Source organism: Saccopteryx leptura, chromosome 1, assembly GCF_036850995.1.
Source record: "Saccopteryx leptura isolate mSacLep1 chromosome 1, mSacLep1_pri_phased_curated, whole genome shotgun sequence".
Taxonomy (NCBI): Eukaryota; Metazoa; Chordata; class Mammalia; order Chiroptera; family Emballonuridae; genus Saccopteryx; species Saccopteryx leptura.
Window position 1 is genome coordinate 72,663,209 of NC_089503.1, and position 20,822 is coordinate 72,684,030.

General features: G+C 39.5%; 1 protein-coding gene and 1 pseudogene across 1 annotated transcript in view; both read left to right on the plus strand.

The window, feature by feature from the left end:
• Positions 1–20,822, plus strand: part of TMEM135 (transmembrane protein 135) — a 379,338-nt gene that overhangs the window by 54,051 nt on the left and 304,465 nt on the right. The gene's annotated exons all lie outside the window — the stretch shown is intronic.
• On the plus strand, positions 8,636–9,483 carry LOC136388066 (glutathione reductase, mitochondrial pseudogene; annotated as a pseudogene).

The following is a 20,822-nucleotide window of genomic DNA, read 5'->3' on the forward strand; positions in this document are numbered from 1 at the left end:
CCTTAGACCAGGGATGAGCAGACAACCACTGAATCTGGATGCTGCCTGTTTTTGTAAATAAAGTGTTGTTGCAACATAGTCATACTCATTTATATCAGTATTGTGTGTCGCTGTTTTCATGCTACAATGCAGACTTGTGACAGAAATCAATAGCCTGCAAAGTCTAAAATTTTACTAGCTGGATTTTAACAGGAAAGTTTGCTGATCCCCGCCTTCATCCAGGGTATGCCATCACCTAGATTGTACACTTCCCTTCCTCGAACAAAATTGGGAGAGCTTCTGATAGCAGAAAAAGAGTGTAGGCCACTGACACTATCTGCCACAATAGCTGTTGTGTTCTGTTTTAGAAGAGATGGAGGTTCAGAAAGGTTAAGTAACCTGCCCAAGAATATAAGTGCAATAAATGTAGTCCTAAGTCCAAACTCAAGGCTCTCTGATTCCATATTCTTTTGACCATATCATATTCTTGTGTTATTTCATCACACAAGAGAAGTGTATGATCAAAAATGTGAAGGAGCTTGAAATACCCATCTGTTTTTCAATTCGGCCCTCAAATGAGTTGTGCAAAAGGACCGAGAGTCAATGAATCTATCTGATTAGTGTTATAATATAATGAAGCATGTAGATTTAAATTGCACTTCAATGCTGATTTCCCATCTTGTTCTCTTTGCACTACATATACACACAGGCCGGTAAGTAGACCATGATCTACTTCAGGACAGGTTTTCTTTTTTCCTATCTTTTTCTTGCTAGCAAGACACATAGTATTTAACACATAATCAGGACTCGATAAAAGTGTGCTGTACCTCTACTCTGCTATTGTCTATATCAAAGAAATCCTTACCATTCATGTTTGCATGCATTACCTCCCCAATGAGGCTGTGAATTACACCAGTGGATATCTACTATTCACTCAACATATGCAGAATGACTGAATGACATCCCTACCCCACCACTGTCCCTTTGGAAGTGAAAATGATTGCAGTTGCGGTATAAGGGCAACATAAATCACCCTGGCCTGGTTGGTTAGTCCCATATGTGTGTGATGGCCACAGCCTCTGTGTGGATCTCAGACCTCAAACCTGGGCTGCCTCTGTCCCTTTATTTTCTCTGCAACCTTGGAACAATAGCACAAAGGTTAAGAGAGCCAATAACAGCATACTCTGGGGCATAGCTCTGAAAGGAAGAAGAAGGCTTTAGCACATTTATTTTTCTTCTTTTTCATCATAACTTTTTCCATAACTCAATCTAAGGAGAACTGAAAGAAACCACATCTCTTATCTTCTATTCCAGATGTCTTAAACTTTCTCAAAAGCTCTTTACCTCTCTTGCCTGCAGGTGTTAGCCATCTCCTTAGCCTGGAAGATTCTTTCTCTTTTCTACTTCTTTCACCTCTCTCAGGCTAACTCCTCTTGTAAGGTCTACTTTAGAGTCTATTTCCTTTCTCGAGTTGAAGATGCTTCTGGTACCACAGCCATAGCATCCTGTACACTGAGCCTAATTATCTGTCTGCCTGTTTGTCTCTTATATGAGTCTCTAAGCAAAACCTATCTGGCTTATCCTATGTGCCCAATTAATAATTGGCTAATGAAAGAATGAGAACAGAAGTAAAAATACCTAGGGCCCCAAACCCTTCCAATGGGCCAGGCCTGGGAATTCCTACCCATATTTGATTCCCTTTTCCCTAGAGGTTTCTGTTTGTTCCTGGGACTTTGGAAACTGTTAACGGAACCAGTGTCTTTGTTTGGAGATCTTATCTTCATGCTGCACCCGGTGTCTCTATCTCTCCAGCCAGGCATTCCTCTGCTGCCAGAGCCATCCATCTCGGCTCTTTAAGTGGCAGAGCCTGGCGTCCTGGACAGAGTGCAAAAGCTACAGTGTAATCTCGTTTCTTTCAGAGCCACTGACCAGAGGAAACAAAAACTCCCCTGATAGGGTTCTCCTGAGGCAGAACAGCCAGTGGCTCTATAGTATCCTTCTGTGTTTAAAATTCCTTATCTGGCACTGCTTGCGAATCAGCAGGCCCACAGGTCAATGGAGGCTTATCTCCAGAGCTGGCGCTTCAAAGAGATAAATACGCACCCTACTTCCCTGGGCAGATAGTGGTGCCAGTGAGAGATGGGAGTAATTGGGATCCTTCAACTCAACATATAACACAACCCATTAGCCTCTTTTTTTTTTTTAATTTTCAATTACAGTTGACATTCAATATTATATTAGTTTCAGGTGTCCAGAATAGTGGTCAGACATTCATATAACTTACAAAATGATCCCCTCCAGTAAGTCTTGTACCCACCTGACACTAATTATAATTATGTTATTACTGACTATATTCCTTACTATTAACTGTTTTCTAAAAGCAAAGTTTATTTTTTCCCCATTATAAAAAAAATTGGTAAATAATGAAAAGTGGAAAGAAAAAATTTCCTTAATAATTTACTATATTTGATATTTTTCTATTTAGTCTTTCACTGGATCATTTCTTTAATAGTTGCGATTATATACATTTTATAATAAATATTAATTTGTATCCTGGCTTTCTTTCCATTTAAGAATGTAAGAGGAATTGTTCCCTGCCTTTCTAGATTTTTGGGTAAATATAGTTACAATAGCAGCAGATCTGTATTTATTGAATAATTTATTTATTCCTCATTGTCAGGTATTTAGATAGTTTTCAATATTTTTCATCTACATTGTTACGACTGTCATTGAACATAAAGTCTTTTCTCTTCCTTCCTTCCTTTTCCTTCCTTCTTTCCTTCCTTCCTTCCTTCCTTCCTTCCTTCCTTCCTTCCTTCCTTCCTTCCTTCCTTCCTTCCTTCCTTCCTTCCTTCTTTCTTTCTCTCTTTATTCATTTTAGTGAGAGAAGAAGGGGGAGAGACAGATAGGAACATTGATCTTTTCCTATATGTGCCCTGACCAGGGATCGAACCAGCAACCTCTGCGCTTTGGGATGATCCTCTAACTGAGCAATCCAGCAGGGCAAGCCTTTTCATAATTTATACTTATTTCCTTGGGCCTGATTCTCAGGAGAGATCAAGTTATATAATTATTTAAAATTCTTGGCTTATATTATAAGGCAATTTGAAAGAAAGGCTTTACTGGTTTATGCTTCTACCAGCAATGTTTGAGAATGCCAGTTTATTACACAGTGGCCAGGACTAGTTGATCTCCTTTAATATTGTGTGTGTGTGTGTGTGTGTGTGTGTTTTAAGACATTTATTTTTTCTTATTTATTTAATGTTTTGTTGAGGTGACATTGGTTAATAAAATTACATAGGTTTCAGATGTACAATTCTATAATGCATCATCTGTATATTGTATTGTGTGTTCACCTCCCCAAGTCAAGTCTTCTACCTCCTCCCGAACTCCTTTCTCTCTGGTAATCACTATACTGTTGTTTGTGTGTCTATAACTTTTCTTTTCTTTCTTTTTTTTTTTTTTTTTTGCTTAATCCTTTCATTTTTTTCACCCAGCCCCACAACTTCCCTCCCCTCTGACTGTTCTCTGTATATATGAGTCTGGTTTTGTTGTTGTTGTTAGTTTAATTTGTTCATTAGATTATACATATGAGTGAAATCATATTGTATTTGTCTTTTTCTGATTGATTTATTTCACTTAGCATAATACTCTCCAAGTCCATCCATGTGTTGCAAAAGGTACATTTCCTTCTTTATTTTTTAGCAAAGTAGTATTCCACTGTGTAAATGTACCACAGCTTTTTTAACCTCTCATCTACTGATGAGCAGTTGGGCTGCTTCTGAATTATGGCTTTCGTAAGTGATGATGCCGTGAATATAGGAATGCATAGATTCTTTTGAATTAGTATTGTGGGTCTCTTAGGATATATTCCCAGAAGTGGAATTGCTGGGCCATAAGGCAGTTCCATTTTTAATTTATTTAGGTAACTCCATACTGCTTTCCATAGTGGCTGCACTAATCTGCATTCTCACCAATAGTGCAAGAGGATTTCCTTTTCTCCACATTCTCATTAATACTTGTTGTTTGTTGATTCACTGATGAAAGCCCTTCTTTTTTTTTTTTTTTTTTTTTTTTTTTTTTTTTTTTTTTTTAATATAATTTTATTTTTTTAATGGGGTGACATCAATAAATCAGGATACATATATTCAAAGATAACAAGTCCAGGTTATCTTGTCATTCAATTATGTTGCATACCCACCACCCAAAGTCAGATTGTCCTCTGTCACCTTCTATCTTGTTTTCTTTGTGCCCCTCCCCACCCCCTATCCCTCCCCCATTCCCCCCTCCCCCCCGTAACCACCACACTCTTATAAATGTCTCTTAGTTTCACTATTATGTCCCACCTACGTATGGAATAATACAGTTCCTGTTTTTTTCTGATTTACTTATTTCGCTTCGTATCATGTTATCAAGATCCCACCATTTTGCTGTAAATGTTCCGATGTCATCATTTCTTATGGCTGAGTAGTATTCCATAGTGTATATGTGCCACATCTTCTTTATCCAGTCATCTATTGATGGGCTTTTTGGTTGTTTCCATGTCCTGGCCACTGTGAACAATGCTGCAATAAACATGGGGCTACATGTGTCTTTACGTATCAATGTTTCTGAGTTTTTGGGATATATACCCAGTAGAGGGATTGCTGGGTCATAAGGTAGTTCTATTTTCAGTTTTTTGAGGAACCACCATACTTTCTTCCATAATGGTTGTACTACTTTACATTCCCACCAACAGTGTATGAGGGTTCCTTTTTCTCCACAGCCTCTCCAACATTTGCTGTTACCTGACTTGCTAATAACAGCTAATCGAACAGGTGTGGGGTGGTATCTCATTGCCGTTTTGATTTGCATTTCTCTAATAGCTAAAGAAGATGAGCATCTTTTCATATATCTGTTGGCCATTTGTATTTCTTCCTGGGAGAAGTGTCTATTCATATCCTCTTCCCATTTTTTTATTGGATTGTTTGTTTGTTTGTTGTTGAGTTTTATGAGTTCTTTGTATATTTTGGATATTAGGCCCTTATCTGAGCTGTCGTTTGAAAAAATCATTTCCCATTTAGTTGGCTTTCTGTTTATTTTGTTATCAGTTTCTCTTGCTGAGCAAAAACTTCTTAGTCTGATGTAGTCCCATTCATTAATTTTTGCCTTCACTTCTCTTGCCATTGGAGTCAAATTCATAAAATGCTCTTTAAAACCCAGGTCCATGAGTTGAGTACCTATGTCTTCTTCTATGTACTTAATTGTTTCAGGTCTTATGTTTAGATCTTTGATCCATTTTGAGTTAATTTTTGTACAGGGGGAGAGACTGTAGTCCAGTTTCATTCTTTTGCATGTGGCTTTCCAGTTTTCCCAGCACCATTTATTGAAGAGGCTTTCTTTTCTCCATTGTGTGTTGTTGGCCCCTTTATCAAAAATTATTTGACTATATATATGTGGTTTTATTTCTGGACTATGAAAGCCCTTCTGATGAGTGTCAGGTGATATCTCATTGTGGTTTTAATTTGCATTTCTCTGATGATTAGTGACATTTCACATCTTTTCATATGTCTATTGGCCATCTGCATGTCCTCTTTGAAGATGTGTCTATTCAGGTCCTTTGCCCATTTTTTAATTGTACTGTTTGTTTTTTTGGTGTTGAGGTTTTAAGTTCTTACAATTTTTGGATATTAACCCCTTATCACATGTATCATTGGTAAATATGTTCTCCCATTCAGTTGGTTGTCTTTTAATTTTGCTGATTGTTTCTATTGATGTGCAAAAACTTTTTAGTTTGATGGGGTCCCATGTGTTTACTTTTTCTTAGTGTCCCCTGCCCTAGGCAATATATTAGAAAAAATATTGCTATGAGACATATCCATACTGCCTAGTTTTCTAGGATTTTTATGGTTTTAAGTCTAAGAGTTAAGTCTTTAATCCATTTTGAGTTTATTCTTGTTTATGATATAAGAAAATGGTCTAGTTTCTTTTTTTTCCTTTTTTTTTGCATGTGTCTGTCCAATTTTTCTAACACGATTTATTGAATCCTAATCTCATGTATGTTTTTGGCTTCTTTGTCAAATATTAATTGACTATGAAGATGTGGCTCTCTGTTCTGTTGATTTATATGTCTATTTTAATGCTAGTACTGTACCATGCTATTTTGTTTACTATGGCCTTTTAGTATAGTTTGATATCAGATAGTATTGTAGTAGTGTGTGTGTGTGTGTGTGTGTGTGTGTGTGTGTAAGGAAAATGGTTTATTCAAGAGCCAGCCGCCTGAGAAGATGGGGTCCCAAAGACCATTTTAACATCTCAGGGCAGGCAGAGGTTTTTATAAGGAGTGAGAGAAAAAACAGACCAAAGAATCAAGGGCGGGGGTTAAAAAGTTCTCTGCGTGCAGACTAGCAGAGTCTGTTTTAATAAGGACTGTGAAACTGGTCTAGCAATGGTCTGGTGTGCGTCATCCTGGTTTTGTCATCCTGGTTTTACATCATCTTGATTTCACAATTGAAGGTCAGCAAATATCCAGGAGCTGGAATGCCTGAAGGTCAAAGTTTGTATTTTTTAAGTTAGTTTCCAGAATCCTTATACAAACATGCTGTTTATCAGTTTATTATAAAAGGATACATACGACTTGGGAACAGGCCAGATGGAAAAAATGCACAGAGCAAGGTATGGGGGAAGGGCACAGAGTTTCCATACCCACTCTGCATTCACCCACATCTCCACACGCTCACCAAGGAGGAAGCTGGTATATACTTTTAGTTGGATTGGGAAAACAAAATTTATCGTTGGCTTAATTTGCATTTCTTTCATTATTAATGAGGTTAAATAGTTTTTCTGAAGTAAGTATTTCATTTTGGAAATAATCTATGTCCTTTTTCATCTCTCTATTTAGCCATTTAATATTTTTTGTGTTAATTTTCATGTGAGTTCATTGTTATATTCCATATATAATTCAAATACTTTATTCCTGTTTATCATTTTCTGTTTGATTTTGGGTTTTTTTGTTGTTGTTACTGTTTTCTTGGGTAGAAAAAAATATATATTTTTTTGGTACAGGGAGTTGCTGGGTTATGAACAAGATAGTTTCTGTAAGTTTGTTATTAAGTTGAATTAACATTTAAGTTGGAACAGGTACATTTACCTAGTAAATGCAACTTAGAAATATGTTTGTTTTAATGTAGTGTTTATTTTTACCTTTCTGTGAATTTAAATACTTAAACATTTTCAAATAAACCTTAAGCTATCTTGGATGATGCAGAAGATGATGGATTTATTGGAGATAATGAGACTGGTGTTAGAGTCAGGGTTTGATTCTGCTGCTGGAGTCAGTTTGTTGAAGTAAGCATCAAGGGAGGTTTGTAGAGAGCTTTTCCTTTTCTCATCATAGATGGCCCTGTAGTGTCTCAGGTCCTTGGTAACTGTACAGTGAACTTCAGTGAAACTCTCTGTATCAGCCTCTTCCTCATAAACTTTGCCATTCCTGCTTCAATAAGACAAAAAGCATCAGCTCTTTTGTAGAAAATTTTTTTTGTTCTGGAGTTTCTAGGTCCCTGTTTTCATCCCTAAATGCTATTATCTGCTGCTCTACTTCCATAAGGTCTACATTGGTTAGTTTTTTGCCATGGGAGTTGAGTAGCTCTATGATATCATTTTCACTGATGTCCAACTGCAATAGCCCTTATGGTGCTTTGTTGGTAGGTACAAATATATAAGTTGGATGTTTATATCTCTAAGACTTACTGTACTCCAATGTATTGTTATTTTTTTAAGAGCAGAGAGACTGATAGAAAGGGAGAGAGATGAGAAGCATCAACTCATAGTTGACTCACTTGAGCTGTTCATTAATTGCTTCTCGTATGTGCCTTCACCAAGGGGATCCAATCAAGCCTGTGACCACCTGGCTCAAGCCAGTGACCTTGGGCTTAAGTCAGTGATCCCACCCTCAAGTTGGTGAGCCTGCACTCAAGCTGGTGACATTGACTTTTTTTTTTTACATTGACTTTTGAACCTGGGTTGTCAGTGTCCCAAGTTGATGCCCTATCCACTGTACCACCACCGGTCAAGCTCCAATGTATTGCTTTTAACATTGTGTTATCTTTTTTACTTTTAAATAGCTTCTCTCCTAGAGATTTGATAACCATCCTTTTCTTTCATTGCTTTAATTATGTTTGTTAGCTAGTTTGTTTGTTTTGTTCAGGAAGTGATTAAGAACCCAAAACCTATAAGAACTTCATATAAAACCTATATATAGTACTCTTATTGATCAAAGTCACTCCGTTAAATTTAACTTCTAAATAAAAAAGAACCCCAAATCTAGAATCAGACTGCCTGACTATCATATCTACCACCCAGCAACTCTATAAATTACTTAAGCTCAGCACCTCAACTTTCTTGTCTGCAAAATAGGGACACAAATGTACTATGCACCTCAAACAGTTGTTGTGACAAATTAATATATGTAAAGCACTTAGAACTGTTCTTTGAAGCTTACAGTAAGTGTTGTGTAAGTTTTATGTATTAATATTTGTTTGTTGTATAGCTAAAATCTGATAGCACTAAGCTCTATTTTTCTAATTTAAAAAATTGCGTAAGGCCCTCACCCACATAATAGCCTGCAGGCAGAAGCCGTGGCCTATGACTACCTGGTGATCTTCAGCTTTTCAGATGCATGCCAGGTGTGGAGCCTGGCACTAGAGTCATGGTGGTGGAGAGCCATGAGCTGGATGGAACTTGGATGTATGTCAGATGTGTACCCAAAAAGGTAATGTGGATCACAGCTGTCCACTCTGATTCATGCATGATTGTGTTGATCATGGCTTTCAAAGTTGTGATAGTAAAGTCAACTGGTGGGTTATAAAGGAAAAGCAGAATGCCTATGTAAGCCACCTGAACACCATCTATCAAAATAATCTAACCAAGGTCTGTACAGAAATTCTCCCTGGCCATGCAGTATTCACTTATGACCCCAAGTCCACAGTTGAGGTCAGTGGGAAAAAATATACTGCACCTCACATCCTGACTGTAACAGGTGGCATGCCCTCACATCCACAGGAGAGCAGGGTTCCCGGTGCCAGTCTAGGAATAATCTGTGATGGAGCTTTTCATCTGGAAGAGTTGCCTACCCACACTGTCATTGTTGGTGCAGGATACTTTGCCCTGGAGACACCTGGGATCCTTTCTGCTCTGGGTTCTACGACATCACTCATGATACAGCATAAGGTACTTAGACATTTTGATTCCATAATCAGTTCTGCACTGAAGAGCTGGAGAATGCCAGCATAGAGGTCCTAAAGTTCTCGCAGATCAAGGAAATTAAAAAGACTTCCTGAGGCTTGGAACCCTACCTGGTTACTTCAGTTCCAGATAGGAAACCCACCTTGACTATGATTCTAGATGTTGACTGCCTGCTCTGGGCCATAGGGCGGGACCCTAAAGTCCAAGGACTTGAATTTAAACAAACTGGGAATTCAACCGGATGACAAAAGTCCTCTCATAAAAGTAACAAATAATTTTTAATCACTTAAAATAAAATAAAGAATAAAATAAGGGAGGCAGGCTTCTTGTGTTATATGTTTTTATAGAAAGGTCACATCCTTGAAGCAGCTTTGTAACATCCAGAGCATAGTACTGGCTTCAAACACAACAGAAACAACAACAACAACAAAAGATTCTGTGTACCTGCTTTATTTGTTTGTTTATTTATTTTCATGTATTGATTTGAGAGAGAGGAAGGGAGAGAGAAACACTGATTTGTTATTTCACTTATTTATGCATTCCTTGGTTGATTCTTATATGTTCTCTGACTGGATTGAACCCATGACCTGAGGGTATCAGAATGACATTCTAACCAACTGAGTTACCTGGCCAGGGCTACATTTGCATTATTTTTTATTAATTTAATTTTTGTGTGTGTGTGTGACAGAGACAGAGAAGGGGGCAGACAAACAGGAAGGGAGAGACATGAGAATCATCAATTCTTCGTTGCAGCACCTTAGTTGTTAATTGATTGCTTTCTCATCTGTGCCTTTACCAGGGGGCTACAGCAGACCAAGTGACCCTTTGCTCAAGCCAGCAACCTTGGGCTCAAGCTGGGGAGCCTTGTTCAAACCAGATGAGCTCGTGCTCAAGCTGGCAACCTCAGGATCTCGAACCTGGGTCCTGTGCATCCCAGTCCAATGCTCTGTCCACTGCGCCATTGCCTGGTCAGGGCACACTTGCATTATTTAAATGTGAACATCACATTTGGGAGGTTTGAGGGGGTTGGTCACGTAAGTAAGGGACATTAGAAGTAATTCCAGAAGGAGAGAGACTTAAATACTTCAAATGTCCGTTCCTCTGCTAAGAGTTTATAGTTAAATAAAAGATTTCACTATATTTTATTTATTTGTTTATTTTTGTGAGAGAAAAGAGAGAGGAAGGGAGAGAGATAAGAAGCATCAACTTGAAGTTGTTTCATTTTAGTTGTTCATTGATTGTTTCTTTTATGTGCCTTGACTGGCGCAGTGTTGCTGGCTCAAGCATGAACCCATAGACATGACGGTCGCTGACTTGAGACCAACAGTTGCTGGCTTGAGCCCAAAGTTGTTGGCTTGAGCCCAAAGGTCACTGGCTTGAGCCAAAAGTCACCAACTTGAGCATGGGATCATAGGCATGACCCCATGGTCGATGGCTTGAGCCCAAATGTCACTGGCTTGAAGCCCAAGGTCACTGGCTTGAGCCCAAGGTTGCTGGCTTGAGCCCAAGGTTGCTGGCTTGAGCAAGGGGTCATTGCTTTGCTGTAGTCCCCTGGTCAGGGCACATATGAGAAAGCAATCAATGAACAACTAAGGAGACTAAGGAGCTGCAATGAAGAATTGATGCTTCTTATCTCCCTCCTTTAATGTCTGTCTGTCCCTATCTGTCCTGCTCTCTGTCTCTCTCTCTCTCTCTCTCTCACACACACACACACACACACACACACACACACACACAAAAGAATCAAGTATGATATATGCTACAGCATGAGTGAACCTTGAAAGCTTTATGCTAATTGAAAAATGTCAGTTCCTGGCGCTGGCTGGTTGGCTCAGTGGTAGAGCGTCAGCACAGCATGTGGAACTCCTAGGTTCAAATCCTAGCCATGGCACATGGGAGAGGCACCCATCTACTTCTCCACCCTTCCCCCTCTCCTATATCTCTATCTCTCTCTTCTCTTGCTGCAGCCAAGGCTCCATTGGAGCAAAGTTGGCCCGAGCACTGAGGATGGCTCCATGGCCTCTGCCTTAGGCGCTAAAATGGCTGCAGTTGCAATGGAGCAATGGCCCAGATGGGCAGAGCATCACCTCCTAGTGTGCATGCCTGGTGGATCCTGGTTGGGTGCATGTAGGATTCTGTCTCTCTGCCTCTCTGCTTCTCACTTCAGAAAAATACCAAAAAAAATGTCAGTTCCCAGTGACCATATATTTTATGATTCCATTTATTGAAATGTACAGAATGGTCAAATCTGTAGAGACAGAAAGTAAATTAGTGGTTGATTAGAGCTAGATAAAATGGGAAACTGGAGGGTCAAACCTAAAAGATATCAAGTTTCTAGTTAAGTCTCAAATGGTTTGAACTCATTGATGTACCTAGGTTGTATGCCTGCTTCGTTGTTTCAAAGGAGACTGAGTACTGCATTGGAAAATTTACCACTGAAATATGAGACTTTCTCCTAACCTAGAAAAGCTATTCAAAAAACAAACGGGCAGTCATGATTATAATATATATTATCAGAACAAAGACAAACTCCTAGAAAACCTCAAATCTGAGGTGGACAAAGAAGAGAATCCCTGGAAGAATACAGAGAAGGAAGGGTGATATAGATGGAAAGAAAATACAAAAGAAAAATAATGGAAGATAATGGATTCAAGAATTTCCAGCAGGGAGTAGTAATCAAGAGTGTTAGTATTATATGGAAGTTAAATCAAGTAAAGGCTGAGAATTATCCATTAGCTTTAGCCAGGTCATTCATATCCGTAGTAAGAGAAGTTTAATTTGTATAAGGAAGAGTAACCCTAATTTCAGTGGGCTGAAAAGGAAATGGAAGATGCTGATATAAAGACCTAGACTCTCTCAAGACTTGGGGATCCAGTCCCAACATGTGAGTGTTACAATAAACATATTTAATCCTTGCAAAGCTTTATGAAGTAGGGAATGTTATTACCCCTATACTATAGATGCAAACAGGCTGTCATGTAAGGGGCAAATTGTGTCTCACGTCCAGACTTGCCTGACATCAGAACCAGAGGGAACTCTTAGGCACTAAATCACACTGCCAACATTTCATAATGGCTGTATGTTTTAGGGCCAATCCCCATAATCACAGATTTCCAAATAGGAAGTGATTTGAACTCTGTTCCACTTCTTGCTTGCACTTCAGTGGTTCTTTCTCAGACTCTTAAAGCCAGAATATCTGTTCCCTACCCTTTCATCATACTATGTTTATTCCTCTGCTATATTTGTTTTTGAATTATTTCTTCCTCTTCTAGTAACAGAACTGATTCTTCCCCCCTCTGAGGAACTACCCATTTTCTCATCTCCATCTATTGTTTTGGCAAGTTGCCAACTTTATCCTTGTCTCCAGGGCTGGATAAATCACACAGCCGAGACCAGTAAGAACGGAGCATCCCTCTAGTCACTGTGATAAGTTTAGTGATTAGCTTATAAACAAATTCAAGCCACTGCAGATCACTTTTATTTTTATTTATTTATTTTTATTTTTTTAAAGAGAGAGAGACAGAGAGGCAGAAAGAGATAGAAAGGAAAGGAGAGAGATGAGAAGCATCAACTCGTAGTTGTATCACTTTAGTTGTTCATTGATTGCTTTCTCATATGTGCCTTGACCAGGGGACTCCAGCCAAGCCAATGACCCCTTGTTCAAGCCAGTAACACTGGGCTCAAACCAGCAATTACAGGGTCATGTCTATGTTCCCACACTCAAGCAGAGACCCTGCACTCAAGCTCGATGAGCCTGCATTCAAGCTAACAACCTCAGGGCCTAAATTCTGCATCCTCAGCATCCCAGGTTGGCACTGGATTCACTGTGCCAATCCAGTCATGCTGCAAATCACTTTTAAGACTTACCACAGGCCCTGACTGGTTAGTTCAGTCAGTTAGACTGTCCTCCCTGAAATGACAAGGTTGTGGATTCAATCCTTGGTCAGGGCACACATTGGAAGAAACCAATGAATGCATAACTAAGTGGAACAACCAATGAATGCTTGCTTGTTTAAGTTAATTTGAGTGAGATTTTCTCTCACTTGACAGAAACCAAGACAAAAACTAATGTGTAGCTTATTACTGCCTGCATAATTTCTTCCCCAACAGAATGCTAGCCATAGAATGCCTTAATCCTGTCATATTTCTCTTTGTGCTCCACCCCCACCAATATCTAGGATGATGCTTTGAATGTAGTAAGTGCCCAGTAAATGCCTGACGGGTTCAGTAGAATTGAATGTGGACTGATTCTGCAACATTCCTAAAGAGGTGCCTCAGAAAAGCTTTCCTGTCTGCTATCTGGCCGACTGTTGCTTTTGTCTCTTAATCACAAAAGTAGTCTGCAGAAGTTTCAAATATTTGATCTTTCTGTTTGTTTGAATCCATGTTAAACTGGAATGTGGTGTAAACATGTCCTTGGAATGCTCACTGCATGTTCCAACAGAACAAACAGCTCAGAAGCTGTGGAGTGGATTCCTGTAGCAGTGATTCAATAAAATGAAATTCTCACTTTCTGTCCTTTGTAAAAAAAAATACCACCCCAAAAACCTAGTTTTTCTCTGAGGTTATTTCCTTTCACAAAAAGAGAGTGACACCCTCTCAAATAAAAATGAGATAGAAAATTAGGGCATTTTTCTGTCTATTACTGTGAAAAGTTGACAGCAATTCCATATTGGATGGCGTAGCTATTGCCATTGTGTATAGTTCAGAAACACTGTTCTTTTGGGCCAGGCTCATTAAACAAACAAACAAAAAAACAGACAAAAGAAAATACTTTCAGAACACATCAAGGACCACAGTTAAATAATGTGTCATAGCTTTGGAAACTGGAATATCCTGATTGGCTTGTGTTGTTAACTGCTGAGATTTTTGTTTCTCATTGAAATACATATGGAGAATCTTCTACCATATCTTTATAATAAAAAAGGGAGGAAATACAGTGAGTTGATCATATTAGGATTTCAATTCATCATAATTACAAATGTAGCTGACCCTTATCGAGTACTTATTATGTGCCAGATTCTGCTGCAAGCATTTATACATATTAATAATAGGTAGGGACTTTATTATCCCCATTTTACAGATGTGAAACTGAGGCGTAGCATAATTACTTAACTTGCCCAAGGTTACACAGCTTGTAATGGGAGAGCTAGAAGTCATACCAGGTAGTCTTGCTCCAGAGCTTCTGTTCTTACCCATTATGCTTCACTGCTTCTCTGAATATTTGCTCAGACAAGTTGATAGTTTGTGGAACTATGGGAATGTGATATTTTGGGAAAGTCATCTTGCAACATCTATTAAATTTTAAATTACTTACAGAAGTAATACATGTATACTAAAGCAGTGGTCACCAACCCCCAGGCTGTGGACCGGTACCGGTCTGTGAGCCATTTGGTACCGGTCCACAGAGAAAGAATAAATAACTTACATTATTTCCGTTTTATTTATATTTAAGTCTGAACAATGTTTTATTTTTTAAAAATGACCAGATTCCCTGTTACATCCATATAAGACTCACTCTTGACGCTTGTCTCCATCATGTGATACATTTATCCGTCCCACCCTAAAGGCCGGCTCGTGAAAATATTTTCTGACATTAAACCGGTCTGTGGCCCAAGAAAGGTTGGGGACCACTGTACTAAAGGATTTATATACTGGAATATTTGTTGCAGCATTGTTGGTGCAACTGGAGAATCTCAAATGTCCAGCAATAAATGAAAATAGAATTATCTGTGATGCAATTATATGTGGCAAGTATATTTTGAATGAATTGGGTCTCAATCTGTTGACCTGAAGATACATCCATGTTCATTAATTTAATGAGAAAAGCAAATATAAAGAACTGCATGTTGTGTGATGCAGTTTTATAAAACAGTGATCAAAGAACACACACACACACACACACACACACACACATCTGGATGTGGTTTATAAGAATTGTGTGGAATTTGGATACACCAGGCTGTTAGTATTTGGGGTAGGGAAAAAGTGGGCACAGGAAACAATAAGAAAACTAAAACTAAAACAACATGCAACAATGGGCATAGTATAATGTCAAATTAAAATGTTGAATATAGGCCCTGGCCGGTTGGCTCAGCGGTAGAGCGTCGGCCTGGCATGCAGGAGTCCCGGGTTCGATTTCCGGCCAGGGTACACAGGAGAAGCGCCCATCTGTTTCTCCACCCCTCCCCCTCTCCTTCCTCTCTGTCTCTCTCTTCTCTTCCCGCAGCTGCAGTCGCGGCTCTATTGGAGCAAAGATGGCCCGGGCACTGGGGATGGCTCTGCCTCAGGCGCTAGAGTGGCTCTGGATGCAGCAGAGCGATGCCCCAGAGGGGCAGAACATCACCCCCTGGTGGGCATGCCGGGTGGATCCCGGTCGGGCGCGTGCGGGAGTCTGTCTGACTGCATCCGTTTCCAGCTTTGGACAAATGAAAAAAAAAAAAAAAAGAAAAATGTCGAATATAAAAGTCAATATAGCATAACCAGTGGTGGCACAGTGGTTAGAGCATTGACCGGGGTCACTGAGGTCCCAGCTTCAAAATTGCAAGGTCCTGGCCTGAGTGCAGGGTCACTGGCTTGAGCCTGAAGGTCACTGGCTTGAAGCCCAAGGTCACTGGCTTGCGCAAGGGGTCACTGGTTCAGCTAGAGTCTTCCAATCAAGGCATATAGGAGAACCAATCAAAAACAACTAAAGTGATACAACTACAAGTTAATGCTTCTCATCTTTCACCCTTCCAGTTTCTCTCTCTCCCAAGAAAAGTTAATATAATATTACTGAAAATATGTATAACTAAGTATGGATTTAGGAAAAAGTTACATGATAACTAGAACAAATGTTAAATCAAACATTAATTTTATTTAATTATAATTGTGTGAAAAAATTTTTATTCGGATTTTTGTTGTTTTTGCAGTGGGTTCAAGTGTGAACATGAAATAAGTAAAAGGGAGCAGAGAAGAGTTTGGTGATGAAAAAATAATAATAGATTGTGATAGCGAGCATTCACTGAGTGCTTATTCTGTGTCAGGTACAGTGCCTCATTCAATCTGAAGAACTCTGTACAATGACAATCACCTTTTACACACCAGAAACTCACTTCGGAAGTTGAGTTGTTGAAGGTCATTCAACTAATAGTTTACAAAAACATGATTCTAATCTAGTGCTGTTTGACCCAAAACCCATAATCCTGACCACTGTAGTCAGAAGAGAAAGTGGGGTCAGAGGGTACTCTTATTTATATCATTATAAAATTATAAATGGAATGTTTCTCCTGATATGAAATATTTAATTTTTAATAATAAAACTCACACACAAAATCACAAGGAGCTAGTTTTGTTGGATTGTAACTCTGATCTCATGTCTGGAATTAACTGATAGTGAACTATTCCAATTCTTTCAACATCAAAACTTTGCACTTAGCTAGCTGGTCATTCATAAGCTGATTGTATACTGTACAGGACAGGGAACTTGAAGTGAAATTAAGAACAGCTTCAGCTTCCTGGCCCCTTGAGGGAAAGCAGCAGGTGAAATACAGAGCAATAGGGAAGGAATATTCCAGATCCAGTTCAGGGTTCCTGACCTGTTCTCGACGCAGCCCAGAAAGATATTTTGGTTATAGGGTCTCTGTGGGAATTCAGGTCCTTTTCTGAGTTGGCCTGAAAGTCTGTATCACACTAGGACTCTGGGTTCTCTCTAGAATTAATCAGGAAAGACCTAAATTCTCAATTTTTGTAAGAAAGTGGGCTTCCTAAGATCCCTTGGCCTCATGGGTCACCCATCATGTGCCAGTTATGTGCCAGATGCTCTGAGTGTACAAAACTAATGATGATGATAAAGAAGGTAAAACCATGATGACCTCATTTATCATCCTGGAATCCAGATATAATTACATCTCTTCCAGTTTTTCAAGGTTCAGCTCCTAAGCTCATTTACTATACACTCCTTTTCTTTCCTCTTCTTAGGACTGCCTCCTTGCATAACTTCAGGGGCAACCATCCATATTGTATTCAGATGGAACGTATCCCTCAGAGCACATCTTCAGAGTGTGGACATCGATCACAATAGATTACAATAAGAGTGGTGCCTCTTGGAGTTGTGCAATTCCACATTAATTACTCTATGTAATTTCAATCTCAGCTTTCTATCCAAGTGGAATGGGAAAGAACAGATATTTCAAGACTAAGACATACTCTTATTCCCTTCCTCCAAGGCAATAGGTCTCTTGTATAGTAGTTGTGTAATTAAGAAGGGTTACTCAACTGATTCTTGCAAAACAAAGATCTGCTTCAAAGTGATTCTCTAAAGCTTGTTTTTTTCTCTTATAAAATGTATTTTCTGCTCTTCCAGACCCCCCATTACATAATTAATAATAGCTATCATTTATTCCGTTGACATGGGATATACTTTACATGCATTATATCATCTCCTTGTAGAAGAATTCTGAGTCTAATAATGGAGCTAACGTGAACAGAAATTATAGTACAAGGTAGAATGTGAAAAAATTATGAGTGAGGTAAGTGCAAAGCACCACAAGAGCTCAGAGGAGAGAAGGACTATTTCCAACCAGAGAGGTTCATTCAGTCAACATCAGCACGTAATTATTGTGTGTTTATATCCTGGTCTCAAGAATCTCAAAGATTGTGGGGAAAAGAACAGGGAAACAGATCATCTTGACAGTATGATGTCATCTGATGACTGCAATATGGCCATCAGGGCAGGCTCCTTGCAAGAGGTGGTTCATGATCTATAAGCATTGAAGGTTTGGGGGGCTTTTGAACAGACAAGGATGGGTTGCTCCTGGATCTCATTATACCAGCACCGTCATCCTCTAGAAGAGAGAAAGAGAGAGAGAGAGAGAAACAAGGGGTTGTTAACTTCCCCATTCAGTTCTCCTCCAAGGGCCTAATATTGAAGCCCTTAATGGTAACCAGTCCTTCCCCTCTGTGCAGCTGGCTTTTCTCCTGCTGAAGATTACACTGCACTTTCCCCTACTTAACTCCATTCAGTTTGTGACCTCCTATCCAATTTACCAATTCTGATTCCCATCCTCCATCTTTTCTCCCACTGAGAAGAAACAGCTGACTTTGGGACTTCCAAAACTCCTGGAAAAAGGCCAAGCTTCCATAAACTCCAGAATATTATTGTGTGAATTAAAATGTTCGCATAGCATCAACCATGCAGTTACTCCAACATTTATTTTGGAAAATATTACATTTGGAAAATGGGAAGCATTCCAGAGTATTCTCTTACCTTGAAATATCAGTACACACCAGGGTATTTTGAGATCATTTCTTGCTCAAAAGTTAGCAAACAATCTGTACAATTAGTCACATAAAATTTCCTTAAATAACATTAGTTAAGGGCTCTGGGGTTTAAAAACTGCCTATAGAATATTTGTGGAGAAATTGAGGGCAGAAAGCTGCAATTCTAACTCTGAAGCAAACTTTCAATATGCCTTTGAGTTAAATCCCACTTGGCTCTTATTACACATTTCTCTTCGTCACTGATGATTAGACCTTGCTCAGTTGCACTTTTTTCAAGATCTTACATGCTTCAAACTCCATCCCTTGGCTATAAGAGGCAAAGCAGTCTAGAACCCTTGGGAGAACTATATCTAAACCTAAAGGGCTAGGCACTTGGGAGCCCAAGGACCCATACCTTTTCCTCTCAAAATCCTCTTCCTGCCATCTGTTTCTCCTCAGCTTGGCTTTGCAGTGCTAAAGCCCAGAGAGAAGACTGCCAAGGGCCAGCTATTCCAGGGGGGGTCTTATCAAGGCACCTCATTCTTTAGTGTAGTTCAGTCCCCAGTGTCTGTGTTATGTTTGCAGTGGCCACAACACCAAGTGAGATTGGGGGCCTTGAGAAAAAAAGCCTGGAATGCTGGACAGGTTGCAGTCCTTCTTGGGTGTTCTTTTAAGCTTTGAAATTTGATAACACCTGAAATTCACAGTGTTCACCATCCCATTTATAAAAAACAAAACCCAACACGTGCGCACAGATACGTGTGTGTGTGTGTGTGTGTGTGTGTGTGTGTGCGCGTATAAATGAATAAAGAAAAACTAGGAGAACATGTACCAACAGACAACAATGGTTACCTCGGGGAAAAGAAGTGTAATTAGGTGGGGGTAATGACAAGCTACTGATTTACAGATATCTTCTTTTTTTTTTAAACTGAAAATTTTTTTGTGGAATGTGTGAATAAATATAAAGTGATAAAAATAAAATGAAAAATACATATTAAAAAAGAATTAAATATTCTTCTATATACTAATATAGAAAGCTATCCAAGCAATTGTAAGTTAAAAATAGCAAGTTTAAAGTGGTAAGTATCACAAGTTCAATTTTGGGGAAAATGTAAATATACTCACACATAATTGGTGATATATGCACAGAAAAAACTAGGAGGAGAATACAATAAATTATTACTGTGCTTATTTCTGGGAGGTGGAATGAAAGGGGACTTTAACTTTCTATATTGTATAGTCCTAGAATATTAAAAATTTTAATATTAGCATTCATTGGTTTTTCTAAAAAACAACTTGGCTGATGTACCATTATATTCTTGTTAATTAGATGTTGCCTTTAAAAGACTGACTGTCTGGTTTTAATGAGCCAATATGTAAAACCACATTGACTGATCAGAACAGCTAGTTCACACCCCAATCCAAATGATAATGTTCATAGGAGTCTCTCATGTTTAATAGAGATTTCAGCTTTCACACCTGTACCAAACCTTAAACAAGTCCTCCTGCTACAAATTCCCTTATTCCCTATCTTCTGCCGATAAACTCCAACTTATTCTTTACTTTTTTTTTTTTTTTTTTTTTTTTCATTTTTCTGAAGCTGGAAACAGGGAGAGACAGTCAGACAGACTCCAGCATGCGCCCGACCGGGATCCACCCGGCACGCCCACCAGGGGCGACGCTCTGCCCACCAGGGGGCGATGCTCTGCCCATCCTGGGCGTCGCCATGTTGCGACCAGAGCCACTCTAGCGCCTAGGGCAGAGGCCACAGAGCCATCCCCAGCGCCCGGGCCATCTTTGCTCCAATGGAGCCTTGGCTGCGGGAGGGGAAGAGAGAGACAGAGAGGAAAGCGCGGCGGAGGGGTGGAGAAGCAAATGGGCGCTTCTCCTGTGTGCCCTGGCCGGGAACCGAACCCGGGTCCTCCGCACGCTAGGCCGACGCTCTACCGCTGAGCCAACCGGCCAGGGCCAACTTATTCTTTAAAACCCAGCTGAACTATTAGTTTTCCCCTACCTTTTATGGGAGTGTCCAACAAGATGGGTGTCTCAGTGCAGCATCTTTCTGCCAGGATGGAGTATCAGTGCCACAGAAGGATAAAGAGGGTGTCTGCATTGGTATTGAGGGACCAGGGTGAGAAAAGATTAGTAAATAAGTAAATTGATTGATTAGAGGTCTCTAAGTATCAGAGTTACAAGTATGGAATAGGAGAAAACACATACACACATTCATCTGAAGGACTTAGGAGTAGCAACACCCCAGTAGCAAGAAGGCATACCTAGCAGCTTCAGATTGATAAACCATTCTTTACTAAAAGACACCAGAGTTCTTTGCAAGATTGGCTAACTTTAGTGCTTGGGCAGTGAAAGTAAAAATAAATTGT